At 33.8% G+C, this 16,586-nt stretch overlaps 1 protein-coding gene and 1 pseudogene across 1 annotated transcript in view; one reads left to right on the plus strand and one right to left on the minus strand.

Moving 5' to 3' along the window:
- Galntl6 (polypeptide N-acetylgalactosaminyltransferase like 6) overlaps positions 1-16,586 on the plus strand; it is an 837,540-nt gene that overhangs the window by 45,536 nt on the left and 775,418 nt on the right. The gene's annotated exons all lie outside the window — the stretch shown is intronic.
- LOC125339545 lies at positions 8,357-8,888 on the minus strand (annotated as a pseudogene).

Genomic DNA, 16,586 nt, shown 5'->3' on the forward strand with positions numbered 1-16,586 from the left:
GTTATAGAAAGGAATCACTAACATTTGAGTATCATTTCAAAAACCTCCTTTAAATTTTAAATAGCATACATCAAGAGAAAAAACAGCAAAACAGAAAGCCTTAGGTGGTTCATTTAGTTCACACTGAAGTAGCTATTATTAGTTACCATTCCTGTTGATTTCTTTAGTTCCCTTTGGCTTTACATTTTTAGTTCATAGTCCCCTGTTTATCTGGCTTTTCAACATGGTTGCTTATATCATGTTTATGACTAAACCAAAGCATGATTACTTTGTACAAAGGGACAACAGATGCCTTCACTAGTAGGTCTTCCAGGATTTCTGGTCATGTAATCTAAAGCATAGGTCTTTGTTTGTGGCATTGTTCTTGCTCCTTGAAATAGCTATACCTGAGTGAGTGGAAAGCTGAGGATGATTGGGCCAGAATCTCCAAATCAGGAACCAGTCAGTATCGGCTTCTTTATCCTGCTTCCCCTTGCATTGTCATATGTTCAGAAGTGGTTGGGAGAAAAGGATTTAAATTAACACAAGAGACTGGCTAATAAGTCACCTAGACCATGGATAAGTCAATTAATTGGAATTAAAGTAAGTATTGTCTGTTCAAATTCAGAAATATGCTGAAAATAGCACAAAATAATCAGACTCAAAAGATGACAAATACAAGACAGAAAGAGAGTCAGAGGAAATAGAATTGGAAAGGGCAGAGCAGAAATGAAAGGTCAGTCCCTACAGAATAGGTTATTTACAGAACTCAATAAAGAAAGATGCCGGGTTAGCATAAGAAATAACTAATAAAATGTGGATAAGCTTGCTTCTCCTTGCTTGCCCAGGAGAAAACAACAATCACATTTCATAAGAGTGGAAAAACTGTCAATATTTCAAAAATACCTTTTCCCAAATTAACAGTACTGGTATAATATATTTTTAATTTCAGTGGACCTGTACTAAGATTAAAATCAAATTTTATCCCCTTAATTTTTGTGTCATAAATAGACAAGAAAATGACTCAAATTAAGCATATAAAATAGTGTATTAATTTTCCTTACAATTTTAAGCATTATAAATAACCTATATTTATTTATAGTTTCCATCTCACTGATCTCCACTGTTATTAGCTAATATTCTGGCACTTGGTAGAATTCTGCCTACTACAGAAAGACAAAGTCAATGTTACGTTCTCATTACCATTAACTCTAAATGACTGACCCAGGAAATAATGATAAGCAGAAGGAGACCAATTGGAGTTACACTGATCAGAGTAAGACTGGTCAAAATATTAAAATGAAAGTTGTGCATTAAAAACTACATTAAGCCAGTCATGACCTTAAACACCAGTATTCTCAGCATTTGGAAAGTTAAGACAAAAGGATATCCACTTCAAGGACACCCTGGCTAAATAGTGAGATATTGCCTCAAGAAACAAGCAAAATCTCACAATAAAACACCCCTGCAAATAAAATTCCAAGGGTGTAATTTGTTTTTTAACCTGAGTGTACACATGAGTACCCTGAGCACCTGACAATAACTATTCTTAAAAATGAGATGAGGAATTAACAATGAAGATTGATCATGAGTATTATTCTTAAAGTTAGAATATAGTGTATTCACACACACACACACACACACACACATACACTGACTGAAAAACAGTTTTGAGCATTATCATAATATGTGACTTCTCTCTCTTACCTACAAAATCCCTTCTTGGGGAGCAAGATTCTGTCTTTCCTTCAACATTCATCCTCTCTTGGGGGTGCTGCCTGAGAGGAGCTGCACTATGTTAAATATTTGACTGGGGGATTTAGAAAACACATTTCCCCTATTGATAGTATCTCTTTTTCTTGGTTTCTTTTCTTGCTTAATGGGACCAGAAAGTTTGCTGTTACCAAACAGAGCAGTAGTTCTCTTATGTTCTAGTTTCTCCTTTTCTGTGGGAAAAAAAAAAAAAAAACCTGGATTCATCCAAAAAGGTAGTAGATAGAAATAAACCTTAACTTAAATCTACTTCCTCTACACACACACACACACACACACACACACACACAGAGAGAGAGAGAGAGACAGAGAGAGAGACAGAGACAGAGACAGAGACAGATGGAAAGAGAGAGACAGAGAGAGAGAGAATGACTACCTGGAGTTAAATGCTCTTTTTCTTCCTGTTCCCCGTATATTTTTATACATTTCCTTTTGAACTAAGTCCTTTCTTTATGAAACACTTATTTAAAACAACATTGAGTGTTCAGATGAGCCTTTACAATTATTTATGTAAGTTCCTTAGAAGCCATCCATGTTCAATCCTCACAAACATGTCTAAAAATTTATCAATTCATTTATATGTGGATATCATATTTTTTTTTTGTAAAGGTGACCTAGTAAAAACATGGCTTTCTCTCTTGAGAAGTTCCATTTCACACTCTTTCCAGATGCTTCTCTGACAGATGGGTTTCCTTCATACCCAAATGAAGCCTCCTTTACTCCTGAGCTACAGTGGTTGCCTTAGTTACTAAGTCTTTTCCAATCCTTTTCCTTTCAATTCACTCAGACTTCGCTTACTCTATGGCTTGTATATTCTTGAAACATTAAAAAAAATCTCATTCTCAGACTTGAAATTCTTTAAAAAGAAAACTGACATTTTATTTTTGACTATGTTTTTTACATTCTGGCATTTCTTTGAGCTCTTTACATGACTAGCTAAGCTGCCTTTCAAAAATAATTTAATGTAATAGATGATGCTAAATATTATTATCACTATAACTTCAGAGAAAAAGAAACTCTGATGCCATTCTTTCCAGTGTTACAGAAAAGTGTTTGAATTAAAAATACACAGAAACATACATAAACAATACCACAAAGACCCTTTGGAATCATTCGTGATAGCTAGAGAAAATTCTAATGATAACACACATCTAGATGTACTTAGAAATAGAAGGCGTTAATTGTTAAATGATTTCCTAGCTTACTTGGTTAAAAAAGTAAATTTACTTTTGAAGAGTCTGTTTCTGACTATGAGACTCAGCCTAGGGTCTCCTGACCAAATAATGCATTTTGTATGCACTTGCTTACATTGTAGTTTATTTTGAATGAAAACATAAAAAAATTGTACATATTGATGGTGTATCATGTGATATTTGACAAAATTTTCTAATTTTGTTTTCTTGAGAAAGGGCTTAAGCTATTTAACTACACTGGCTTTGAACTCACAGTATAGCAAATACTGGCCTAGATCTCAGGATCTTCCTGCCTCTGTCTCAGAAGTACTGGGATTATATAGATGTTTACCACTATGCCTGGCTTTTTTTTTTTTATAGTGTTAAACATAGTTATCTTTTCAAACATCCATCATCTCCTTATGATGAAAACATACAAAAGTCTTTTCTTCAACGTTTGGAAATACTTCCTACTCAATAGTGTTAACTATGTTGTATATCATTGTACTATTAAAACACATGAAAATTTCTGATATTTTAAGTATAACTTAGTACCATTAATTAATTTTTATTCCTCTGTACCCCTAATCTCATTTACATGAAGTAAGCAACATCTAACATGATAACTTTGTCACAGTGATTGGATTTCAATCTTTTATATGGTTCAGTTAGTCTCTGTGGTGTGTGTATATCCTTTAAAAAAATGTAGTCATCTTAAACACTTCGGCTGTTTCCTTTTTTTTTCCCACTGTTATAAATAATGCAGATTCCCCTTCAATATACTAATTTCATTTCTTTTGGATATACAATGACTAGTGGGATTGCTAGATCATATTACTAGGTCATTGCTAGAGCATTCTAGTTTTAATTTTTTGAAGAATTTCAAATTTTATTTCCATAATGTCTATACTGATTTATATTCCTAACAATTACTTGGAAGGGTTCCTGTTTCTCTATATCCTCTCCAGTACTTTATATCTCTTATATTTTTAATAGTAACAAGCCATACCAGTCTGAGATGATATCCTCATTATGGTATAAATTGGTATTTCTCTGCTAAGTATGTTCACTTCTTTTTATTTCCATGTCTGTGTTGTATGTTTGATTCTTTTGAGAAATATCAACTCTAATTTATTGTCTATCACACATTATTTGTCTTTTTCCTTTGAATTTTTTTGTTCTTTGCATATTTTGGATATTCTCCCTTTATATTGGTGTTTTCTTTGCTCTATGATTTTGCCTTGGCTGTGAAGATATTTTTACATTGAAGTAATCCTTTAGTCTATTTTTCCTTTTGATTTCTGTGCATTTGGATTTTCATCCAAAACAATGCCTGCCCATTCTGATACCTTGATGTACTCATATGCTTTTCTTTTTCTGGATTAATAGTTTGAAGTTTTACATACCAATTTTTAGCTTGAGGAAGATCTTAGCACTATCTGTACAATGATCAATCACTTTTCTGAGTTCTTATGACAGCATATTATTAGACTTTGCTCTCTTTTTATCACACTTATATGAATATGTATTTCTCATGGTGCAAAGGAATAAAAATACTTGTATTTATACTTACTGATTTTAAACACTACAACTACAAGGCTAAATTTCTCATGGATATTTAAAAATGAATTCTGTTGTTAAGTGTTGTGTTGATTTAAATTCTTAGGTAATTTTGTAGTAATAGTACTGCATATATATACATATATATATATATATAAAACCATTGTTTTAAGTACTTTATATTAGCGTTTAGTAAATTTCAACTACTTCTATCAAAAAAATTGTTTCCATGGTCTAACAGTAACACAGAGATGTCATCAAGTAAAATAAGCCTGAACAATCTAGAAGATATTGAAAAAATTGTAGTTGTCATATTATTAAACTAGAACTTCTATGTGTGAAGAAAGTTATATAATACAGAAAAATCTACATGGCTTTTCTTGTTACTAAAAAACTATTTTTTAGATATATTAAGTTGGAGAAAATTTAAAAGTCTCTAAGAAACTAAAATGATAGATCAAATAATTCAATTTATAGTTAAAAGAATACATTTAAAAAAAAGAGAATTTACAGCAAGCATTTACAACAATTCTGAGTGAATTATATTTTATTGCTTGCCCTGCCATTACATCAAAATGAGCAGTCAATTTGGTCATATGTGATGCATAATGACAAAGGAGTTAATTCACTTTTCATTTTCAATCAGGCATTGTGCAAAAGTCATTATAGATAAAAGCCTGAAAAATAACATAATTTTCTCCAAACTTCATTGATTACATAGCCATCAGTGCATTTTAGTTTGTTAGTCAAGACAGGGTTTTTTATTTTAAAGTAATCCTTAGAGTGTTGAGATGCTGACTTTTCCTAATGCTTTGTAAGGGACAAAGTGCCCATGTAAATGATCATCTACATTTTAATTTAACTTCTTATGATGTACAGCAAGCATACTTGAGGAGAGAATAGCATGATGTTTTCATAGGAGCTTGCTTTTCTTTTCTCCAGTATGATTTTATCTTGTGGTCAAATAAGAATATGTGATGTAAAGATGAATCTTTTTTTTTTTTTAAATCAAAACATGTGTGTCCACACCAGTGGTAATAGATTGGTTTATGCAATATATTACTGGGAAATATATTCAGTAATAAAATTTCCTAAAAAGATTTCATATTGAAATGTTCATAAACATTCTTTTTGAAAAACATAATTGTTTATTTATTTATTTTGTTGCTTATGGGGCTTGAAATCTAGGCCTGGGTGCTATCGTTTAGCTCGTCAGTGCAAGGCTAGCACTCTACCACTTGTGCTACAGCACCACTTCTGGTTTTATGGTGGTTAAATAGAGATAAAATTCTCAAGGACTTTTCCTGCCCAGGATGACTTTGAACGGAGATCCTCAGATCTCAGCCTCCTAAGTAGGATTACAGGCGTGAGCCACAGATGCCTGGCTTAAAGCATATTTATTTACTCACATGTTTATTAATGTATTTGATTATTTATTTATTTATTGTGTCATAAGTGGGGCATGGACTCAGGCTGTAGGTGTTATGTCTTCTTTCTGATATAATACAGAATAACCTCACAAGAGAATGCCTCCTGTACTTTTCTTTAGTCAATATAATGTTTGCTGAATGTACTACAAATTTGTTGGGTTTGTATCCTTTGAACTTTAACCCTGATGAAAACAAGACAGTTTTCCTATGTCCAACAAGGTTTATACAAAAGGTGCTTATCTAATCATTTGCTTATAGTAAAAGTGAAGTTCAAACCAAACAACAAATGCAGAGGGGGATTATTGACTTACATAACTTTCAAATGCAACACTTAAAGTTAAAATTCATCACAGGTGTAATGTGCTTGCTTAAGTCCTAAAATAAAAATTTACGTAAAGCAAGTGAATATTTCTGCCTTTTGCTGAGTTTATTATATAAAATGATTGTAGCAGCTTTCATAACTTATGTCTTCTCACACACCTATCCAGCAGCTGAGAGGGCCTCCTCATCTGAGATTATTTTAGGATGCCTTGGCAAACAAAACCTGGACTGGATTCCTTTCTTAACTCTATCATTACTCACAGGGTACACAGGTAGGTGGGAAATGCCAACTGGCATAATTCAAGCAAGCCCCAATCAAATTCAAATTTGGCAACAAAAGGATTCGTCCACTGCTCAAAAAAAAAAGCAGCTCTTTCTTCACAAGGGAAAAGCATGGAGGGCAGAGAGCCACCAAACAAGCAAATAATACTTCTTCTGAATGCAAACTGGAAAGCTATCAAAGAGGTTCATATATGTCTGGAAAAATGACCACAGATATTCTTTTACTCTCTTTGCCAATAATCAATTTGAATTAAAATAGGCTCATGCTTTGTTCTTTAAACCAAAGAAATCTGTGATTTTTATATGAAATTCTTTGCCAAAAAATAAATGTGTCATCTGAAAATATAAAACGAAGCATTTCCTTCTTGATCCATACTTCAAGGACTTTTTATGTGGTTTTTTTTAAAATTAAAAAATCCCCACAAAGACCCCAACTTGATGGGTTTTGAGAACTTAACAGCTGTTAAATTCAGTTTAAAAGCTTCCTGGTAAGCACCATTAAAAATTATATACTTTGCTTCACATCATAAGAAGTTAAGTTGAAAAAAGGATGACAATTTATCTGAGAAATAAAATAATCTGAGGTCTGGAAAATATTTGAAATCATCAAGTTAATTTAAAAATTAATAGTGTATTCCCTAATGAATACAATTGTATAAACACTGGTTCAATCTAGTTTTAAATAATATCTTTTATTCATGTCATTTCCAGTAATTTGTATATTTGTAGTAGCTTCAAATTCAAAAGCAAACCAAAGATCTGAAAATGTTATAGATTCTCATGCAGCTGATGACATATATTGATTCAATCTAGATAGAATTGACAAGAAAATTACCCCATTAGTTGAAATTTGGTGTTTTTTTTTGAAGATTAGATTACTAACTCACTATATTTGGATGCTCATCATTAAAAAACACATTTTCTGATATTCTTTTATAATGATTTCAGATTCATTGTAATTATATTTGGGTATCTGAAATGGTGAGAAAATAATGAAACACAAATGTAGGAAAATGACAACCTTTGTGCTGGTATGGATGCAGCAACATGAAGAGGATTCTTTCTTTCTTTGCCAAAGATGATTTCAAATAAGTTATCGCCATGAAAATTTGTAGCACAGCAGTTGCATCGAACAGGTGTGATATAAAAGTCAAGTCATTTTCTACTGCACACATACGGTGTATTTTGCAAACATTCTACCACACTTGGCAATGCTGAAGAATAAATGTACTAAGTGTTTTCCAATATTTTGACAGCTAGCATATAGTATCCAACTGTTAATGCCAGTCGAAAGTCCAGGAGAAATACTTTGATTCATTTAAAATTAATTTCAAAAGAAAAGTATGATTATTGTTTTAAAAACAAATCATAAAAGAAGAAGATGAAAGCAAAGATTATGTTTCCAGTACTATGAATGCTTCTAATTCCATCCCTTTACCTACACACAATCGCTAGTAACTTCCTGCATGAATTTTTTTTAAACCTTTTATCTCTATTTCTATGCATAATTTTCTGGCCACTAAGTCAAGTGTTTTTATTTTTAAAAACCATACATTAAATTATTCTAATTTCTTCCCTTCAAATTTGTTAATGCTTGAGAAAAACAAATTTGCAATCACTTCTATTTATTTTAAATCCCCAGATAATGCTTATGACATACCAATGACTTGAAATTATTAATGCAAACACTGTTTTTTTCCTGTGCCTAATTTCTTAAGACTTTAGGCAAATGACATATACACACTATATTTTCCATTTTCTGCATGTGTTAAAGAACTAGAGTTTCTTTTTTCTTTTCTTTTCTTTTTAACATAATTCTTTAATTGCATTATTGAAGTATCAGAACTGGTTGTCAGGATCCTGGGTGGCATTTCTGAAGATGGGTTAACTTAGATCTTATTCATCAGCCTGCTGAACTGTTCTTTTTTCAGAAACAGATACCATCCAAAATTTTTCTGATATCCTTGTTTTTAACTGTTGTTTGCTGAATCAAAGCAGCTAATTTTGAGAAAAGTTAAATATCACTTACTTCAAGGATTAATTCATCTTTCTGGGCTTGAGATAGAGAACAAGCAACACCTGTCCTCATCCGAACTCTTTGATGTATTTCTCACCCAAGAAATTTCGGATTTCAACTGAAGACCCATCCATTCTCCTGAATAATGACGTTGATGGGGAAGTGAGCATGCACAGACCTCATCTTGTAGGGGAAACTCAGAGTAACACCTTGACTAACACCGTGGCCAGTTCCTTTCTGTTTCCCCACCATTTGTCAACCCGGAGCCTCCATTTTCTTTCCAAGGAGACCGAGTTCTACATTGATGCGGTTGAAATCCCTCTGCAAGTTTCCGTGGGGGCCCTTCATGATCATCTGATTGCTGAGAATGGTGTTAATTCTTAGAGTAGATGGGCAAAGAAAGGAAAAACTAGAGTTTCATGCTAACTTACTTTTTAGAAAAAAAATATGAGATATAATAACGAACAACTAAAAATAACCAAGGGAAAGTATGATAACCTGATGCCAATATTGAATTACATTTTAATAATACTTTTAAAGCAATATTTTAGCAAAATCATTATTCTTTTCCTTTGGATTTAATATTTAGTTTTCTATAGTATGTTTGAGATTACTTTGTATTATTTCTTGCAAATCTTTGACCCAAGGGCTTAAATATTGGTATAACAACATATAGTCAAACACCAAGTCAACTTAGAGATTGTAGAGAAACATTAAAGATAAAAGTTACATATTGTGTGACATCACAACTAATGGAATATTATTAAAGGTGCAATGAGTTTGCAATGAGTTAATTGTTTCAAAGTAACTAGTTTAGCAACTTTATCACTACAGAATTATCACCGAAGTTCCATTCCTCCATCCTTCCTTATTTGATATTCCTCTTCCCATAGTCCTTCCCCTACCTTTCCTCCATCCTTCCTTACTAGATATTCCTCTTCACATAGTCCTTCCACTACTTTAAGCCTTCCCATTCAATTCTGGCAATTGATAGTAAAACTAAATTGGTTGTTTAAATTATCACTTGACAACCCATAGTAGGCATGGCAAGATTCAGATTGGGTGCAACTGGTCTTCCAGAGTCCAGCACACAGGTTCTAGAATCTTTTATTTCTTCAACTTGTTATTCAACCTTGAAGAATTCCAAGGAAAGGAGGGACTAGACCAAACACTTTCATATTTTACATATGGTTATATTCATTTGCTCAGTATGCTCATTTTATATACATATTCATTCATATGTTCATTTCATATACATATTTATTTGTTAAACATGTTTAAGGAAACTTGCATTGTATATTAATTGTGCTATGGAATTCCAAGGATTTATGGAGTATCACTAGGGGTAGCCATAGTTCAGAGAGAGAAAACTGAGATGTTATTGTTATTTTGTGCTGTATTTCATATTTGGGACATGGGGCAAATCTTAGAAATGGTGAAAAAGTATTTCAGATCACTTCCCTCAGAGTATCCATGAGGTAGCAGCAGGTTAGATTTCCTAGGTGCTGTATAAAGAACTCAGTTATGTTTGAAATGAAAATAAGTAAACAAATAATTACTGGCATAAGTATGTTGAATGCAATGTTTAGTGCATATTAGAAATCATTAAATTTTATTGGGATTTCAAAATTTCCTGGAATGCGTCTATTTTAGTTTAGTTACTTACATAAGGTAGTGAGTATATTTCTTGTCGAACATTATTACTCCCTCCCTTGTTTCCTCCAACTTTCCCTCCCCTCCAAGGTTGTAAAGTTCATTTCCAAGGTATTGTTGGAGTATTACTGTTATGAGCATTATTGTTGCATTGGTTCACCCTTTGTCCTTTGTCTCATCATTTTGTTGTTCCCCTTGCCTCCCCCAATTCAGATAAACGTATAAATGTATATACAAGACACAAGGTACCAAAATCAAATACAGTGACAACAGGGGATAAATCACAGGAAACAATAAATGAAAGAAAAAAAGAAATAACTTCATACAGTACATTGAATACAACAACAACAAAGAAAAACCTCTCTTTCCATATCGTAGAGTTCATTTTGCTTAGCATCATTTTATATGGTCATATGTACAAGTTTATTGAGACATTGTGATCAACTCTTCCAGGATTATTTTAGACATATACTAATTATTACCAATGAGAAAATTCCCCCATTTTAATGTGCCATTCTGGCAACTCATGAGCATCCCTCAGACTTAGCATAAAGGGAAAGAAAATACCAAGGATAACTTCTCTTACTGATCTTTTCTTTAAATTACTCCAGTCAGTGACTCTAATCCGTGTGCTGGTTTTCTTTTGACAGAAGCTATTGTGACTGAAAGTGTGGTCCAATATACAAACAACAAAAACAGGGTATTGAGGAAAAGGAAGAGTACGCTTAACTAATGTGTCAGGCAAATGGGGCAAGCAGTGACTCCAGACTAAAATATGCTATCTTTCCCCTAAGAGAAGATTCCAGGTCCTTGTATTCAGGTTATGTGTAGGAAGGTATGCTTCTGGCTAGAGGGTAGCCTTGCTTTTTCTTATCTTCAGGTTTACTGGCAAATATACCTGAAGTTGTATGTCTTACTTGACAAAAGTTTATATTCCTTCTTGTAGGTAGAAAAGATAAAGGACAAGATTGCTGGTTTGAGTGAAAAGAGTGTTAATCTTAAGTCTTCTATCATTGGGTAAGGAGAGCATTATTTTTAAATGTCAGTTTAAATTCTATGATAAGTGGCAAAACATTCTGGCTGGCAAGGCAAGCTGATTACATCTGAAAGATTTTATGCATTCCCTTTTACATTATAATGTAATAACAAGTAAAAAAAGAAAGGGGAAATACTTCTATATAAACATCAAATTTTTCATGACAAATAATATGACTCAAGTAGTTACACTGTCTTCCCAACATCTTTCTCTTTATAATGGTAATAATAGTTCCAATGATGCTATAATACTTACTAATACCAGTTATGCATTGAAAGTTTTCTACATGCAAAGCAGTTTTCAGTAGTTATAATTTCTGTCCTTACAGCTTTGCTAGAATATGCACACTATACTCAATTCTTAGACACCCATACAGTAATTGTTCTGTGAATATAAAAGTAAATGAGATGGTGATAGCATTCACCCATGAGAAATTGAGATTTGCTGTTGGAATATGGAAAAGTAAACCATCTTCCTCTTACCAACACTCTCATGGGGTAGATCTCTTTTGTGACACCAAAATGGTATGTGTGGCTTTTGCCTGAACAGCGAACAAACAACCAGTGTGTCAGTCTACACAAGCCAACTGTCCTCTAGTTCAATTCAATAGAAAGAATATCTGGAAATAGGATCTGACCTACTTGTCATAAAAGGCTCCATTCCCAAGACTGCTCCTTAACCCCACAAAGCAAGCAGCAGGTGACTTTACCTGAGTGTCAGACCAACCAGATAAATCGAAGTTCCTGAAACCTTGTCCTTGGATTCAATGCTAAACAGATCCGTAGGATGAAGAGTTACAAATCTCCATAGTCTCTCTGGGAAGCCCACTTCCTAGGAATTTCCATGTATACTGCAATTCGGAAGCTTTCTGAATCCCATCCCTTGGATATTATGGAGACTTCCTTACTGAGGAATGGTTCATCAAATACCTTGCTGTTGGTGATCAGCTTAAACTCTGCCTGTCCCTGCTGGAGGTTTCGTCTAAAGGTAAAAGTGTTAACCCTGTCATCTTGTTTTAGCCTTTCTGGTGACCAGACCCCATCCTGATGCTACCTACAAGTAGCCAGCTATTAGTAAACTCTAAGGATAAAAAATAAGACAATAATTTGAGAGAGTCCAAGGTTTTTCAAAGTGGTAATCCAGGAAGAAGGGCTTGGGCAGAACAGGTATTACAAAACATTAAAACACCCATGAGCTGTATTCTTCCAAACAGAATGTGAATGAGAGTACCAAGAGAAAACCCCAATTTCTAGGACTTCATATGTCATGCTTCATTATCTACATGAAATTCTTCAAAATCTTTTTGTTGCTTCTTTGTTCTTTTTGTTCCTTTTTTGTTACTTCTATACATAGACAAAGCTCACCTTATTTATGTGTTTTGTATACTATCCATTGTGAATAGATTTATGGACACTCAGAAGTCAATAAAGTAAATATTGAGTATTTGAATTTTTATCTGCCAGCTCCAACATGTCTGAATTTTTAGGGATGGTCTACATACCTGTAGACTATACCTCACCAGATAAATAAGTCCTGATAACTTGACTCTTTTATTTTCTGTAATACCTAAGTAGACTCTGAAAATCATTAATATAGGATATCAGACCACTGATACTACTAGTAAATTACCATTATTTACATTTCTGAAGAGGTCCCCAATAAAAAAATTTATGAAATAATAGGGGAGATTATTTACATAAAATGAAAAAGGAAAATCTTTATTTAACTAGCAATAGAGTACTGGGGAATTTTGAGTGAAAGTAAGTGAGAGAACATCATCATTACTATCACTTACTAAATTGCTATTGAAGAAATTTGGGACATACACTTCCCTCATGTTGATGATGCTCACTATTTCCCCTTGGGTGAAATAATCTGAAGTAGTATTAAGACTGTCAGTAAGAATTGTTCATGTATAATTTATACCCACAATTAAAAAGCATTTTTAACCAAGTGTCACAACACAGTGACAACTAAATTAGGCTGTGATTTACATTACCATGTGCTGCCACTTGATTTAGTGTCACTCCAGAGAAATTGATAAACAGCCCATGTAGAGAAAGACAGAGGTCTTCGTCAAGAAAGTCTTCATTTCCAGGCATGGATGAGGTGAAGGATAGCTGGAGCTTGTCAGTGCCATTATGATTAGCAATTAATTTTTAGATTATGCATATCCATGGAATGCAGCTCCTTATTAATCACCCCGAGTTACTCTAGGTAGGCAGAGAATGCAGTTAATTTTTATTCACACTACAGTTGAAATTAAAATGAGGAACTGACTGTTAGAGATCCTCCAGAATTTATCAACATCCTGGAAAGTCAGAATTTGCCCCTGAATGGGTATTATATTCATTGATCATAGGAACATGCCAGCTTATAGGCTACTTGCTTTCAACAGATGCCCTGTTAGACAATCAAATCAATTATTTGAGATGAGTATTACTCTGCTAATTTTAATTGTTTTTGTTTTAAAACATGAATTTGCCTATGCTCAGTCATTCAAGTAGAAGTTGAGCTGCATCATGCAAAAATAACTTTAAGTGCACAGATAATGGAGCAATTTAAGGAGGTCTTTTTCAAGGCAATGCAAAGATATAGTTGTCACACTATGATTTAAAGAGCTACATGGGATTTGAGTGCATATATTGAGTGAATGTAGTGAAAGCTGATCTTTAATGGAAGACTAAAATAGGTTCTACAAATTAAGAGCCAAGAATGTAAGAATGGAAGATGGATAGTCCAGAGAGATCATGTGACTCCACATTAAAAATGGAATATTAAAGAATGTTATGAAAAGAAAATGACCTAGAACATTGACAGCCAAGAGGAAGGCTGAGGGGAAAAATATTTCAGGTGATTTTCATTATTTGGATTTAAAAAAAAGTTAAATTGGAGGACTTTTAAAAGCCAAATGAGCTCCAAATTGACCTTTTCACAACTAGAAAGACTGGAGACATAATGCATGGCTCAAATCAGCTACAGGACAGTATGTAATAATTCAGATTAAGAAGCGAAGAATTATATTTGTGTTCCCTCTTTTAGCCTTGGAATAGGCACTGCTGGCATGCACAGAGAACCAGAATCCTTTTAGGGTATTTATTGGAAATTGGGAAGAATCTAGGAAGGAATATTTTAGACAAAGTACTCTCAAATGCAATGATACTGTACTTCTGGTACTTCTGCTAGTCTTTTAAATTTATGTGTAGATAAACTCAAAAGCAGCTAAACTAGGTGGGGGCCGCAGACTCAAACTTGTAATCCTAGCTACTCAGGAGGCTGAGGTATGAGGATCAGGGTTTGAAGCCAGTTCCAGCAGGAAAGTCCGTGAGATTCTTACCTCCAATTAACCCCCAGAATACCTGAAGTGGACTTGTGGCTCAAAGTGGTAGAGAACTAGTCTTGAAGGATAAGGTTCAGGGAGAGTGCCCAGGCCCTTAGTTCAAGCCTCATGACTAACAAAAAGAAAAAAAGGAAGGAAGGAAGGAAAGAAGGAAGGAAGGAAGGAAGGAAGGAAGGAAGGAAGGAAGGAAGAGAAAAGCAGCTAAACTGTGACAAAAGATCTCAGTTGAGATTAGGATTGTTATCTAAGAGTAAATGAAAATAAAATGAAGAAAAAAATCATTTATGGAAAAAGAAATTCTTCGGTCCTTACAGCTTCAGTGTGTGCATTTTCCAGTATGGGTTTTTTTTTTTTTTTTGCTTCATTTGAGAGAACTAGGAAAACAGACTTCATTTTCAAAAGAAAAGCAGCAAGTGAGGTCAGCTCTTTGATTTTAGAATTGGTAATAGAACTGCTTCTTGGCCTTTTGGCTAAGATCAAGTATAGAATTAGTAATAGAGTATATAAAAGTCCATATTTATACTATATCCAGAGATATAAACTATTCCTTCAACTAATGGAAAAATGACTTATACTAGAATATAAAATGCAAAAAACAAGGATCTATGTATGCAAATGTTACAATGAAATCCTGTACAACTAATGCTTACATATGAAGCAAGCCTATAGATGGAACATTCTATTTGTACTTCTCTTACATTTTAGGAAAGATAAAATCATAGATCAATGCTTGCTGCAGCTTAGGGACTCGAATTCAGTGTGAAATTCATCAGCTGACTTTTTTGGTGAGGTTCTAAAAATGTATAATATGATGCAGAACAAAACCAACTTTCAGATGGGAAGGTGGGGAGAATGCAGTCAAGAATTCATTGTAGGATTGGGAATGTGACTTAGTGGTACATTGCTTGCCTAGCATGCATGAAGCCCTGGGTTCAATTCCTCAGCACCACATAAACAGAAAAAGCTGGAAGTGGTGCCATGGCTCAAGGGGTAGAGTGATAGCCTTGAGCAAAAGAAGGTTAGGGACAGTGCCCCTGCCCTGAGTTCAAGCCCCAAGACTGGCAAAAGAAACAACAAACATTGTATATACAACAAAATTAAGAAAAGCAAGGATGGGGCTGGTTAATGTATTCATAAACTGCTTTGTTAAGTGGAACCTCCATATAACTACTTAGTGACAATTTAAAAATCCTTAAAGACAATATAAAATTAAAAGCCTTATCAGGTAGAATAGTTAGAAGACATCAGGGAATTCATTTCCTTTCTTTAAGAAAAGTGCTAGAATAACAATTGATGAAATAAATATAAAAATAATTACTTATGTTATTCTTAGGCACTTAGTGTTCCTATGTAGAGAATTTAGGGTGTTTATTTTCAGATTGTGCTTTGTAATATGATTCCATGTTGAGGATATACTTCTACATTTTACTTAATAATGTGAAAGATTTTTAAGGGAAGACAAAATCAGTCGATCTTAAAATACTCTAACCAGTTAGTAGCATAAACTTAGCTATGAAATAAATGTATCCAGAATAGGTTGTATTGAACAGTCAAAATTACACTAACATGGATTTTTTTTGTAAGCTTTGCCTATAATAGCTATAATCGTGAAGAGTTTGAACAAAGTGATAGAAGCTGCGAAACACTCCATTTTCCTGAAGGTAGGAGAAGTAACAGAAGTCTAGGGAAAGTCTAAAGAAGATTGAGTTTAATGCCTAACGACCTGGCTTGAATACCATGCAAGGACAGCATGTCACCCCAGCATCTGATTATGACCAAGGAAAATATTGCATTATGGAAACACACACACACACACACACACACACACACACACACACACACACACACCATGATACTGAGTTGAATTCCAGCATATTTTAAATAATCAGTATTCTCATAGTGTGAGAGCAAGTAGGTCTGGAAGGGCTGCTGAAAAGAAGCTGACAAATTTTTAGAAAGTAGATAAGCTGATGGTGGAGGAAATTCACTTGACAGAGCAAATTTGCAATAGAGATGCAACTAC

Source organism: Perognathus longimembris, chromosome 21, assembly GCF_023159225.1.
Source record: "Perognathus longimembris pacificus isolate PPM17 chromosome 21, ASM2315922v1, whole genome shotgun sequence".
NCBI lineage: Eukaryota > Metazoa > Chordata > Mammalia > Rodentia > Heteromyidae > Perognathus > Perognathus longimembris.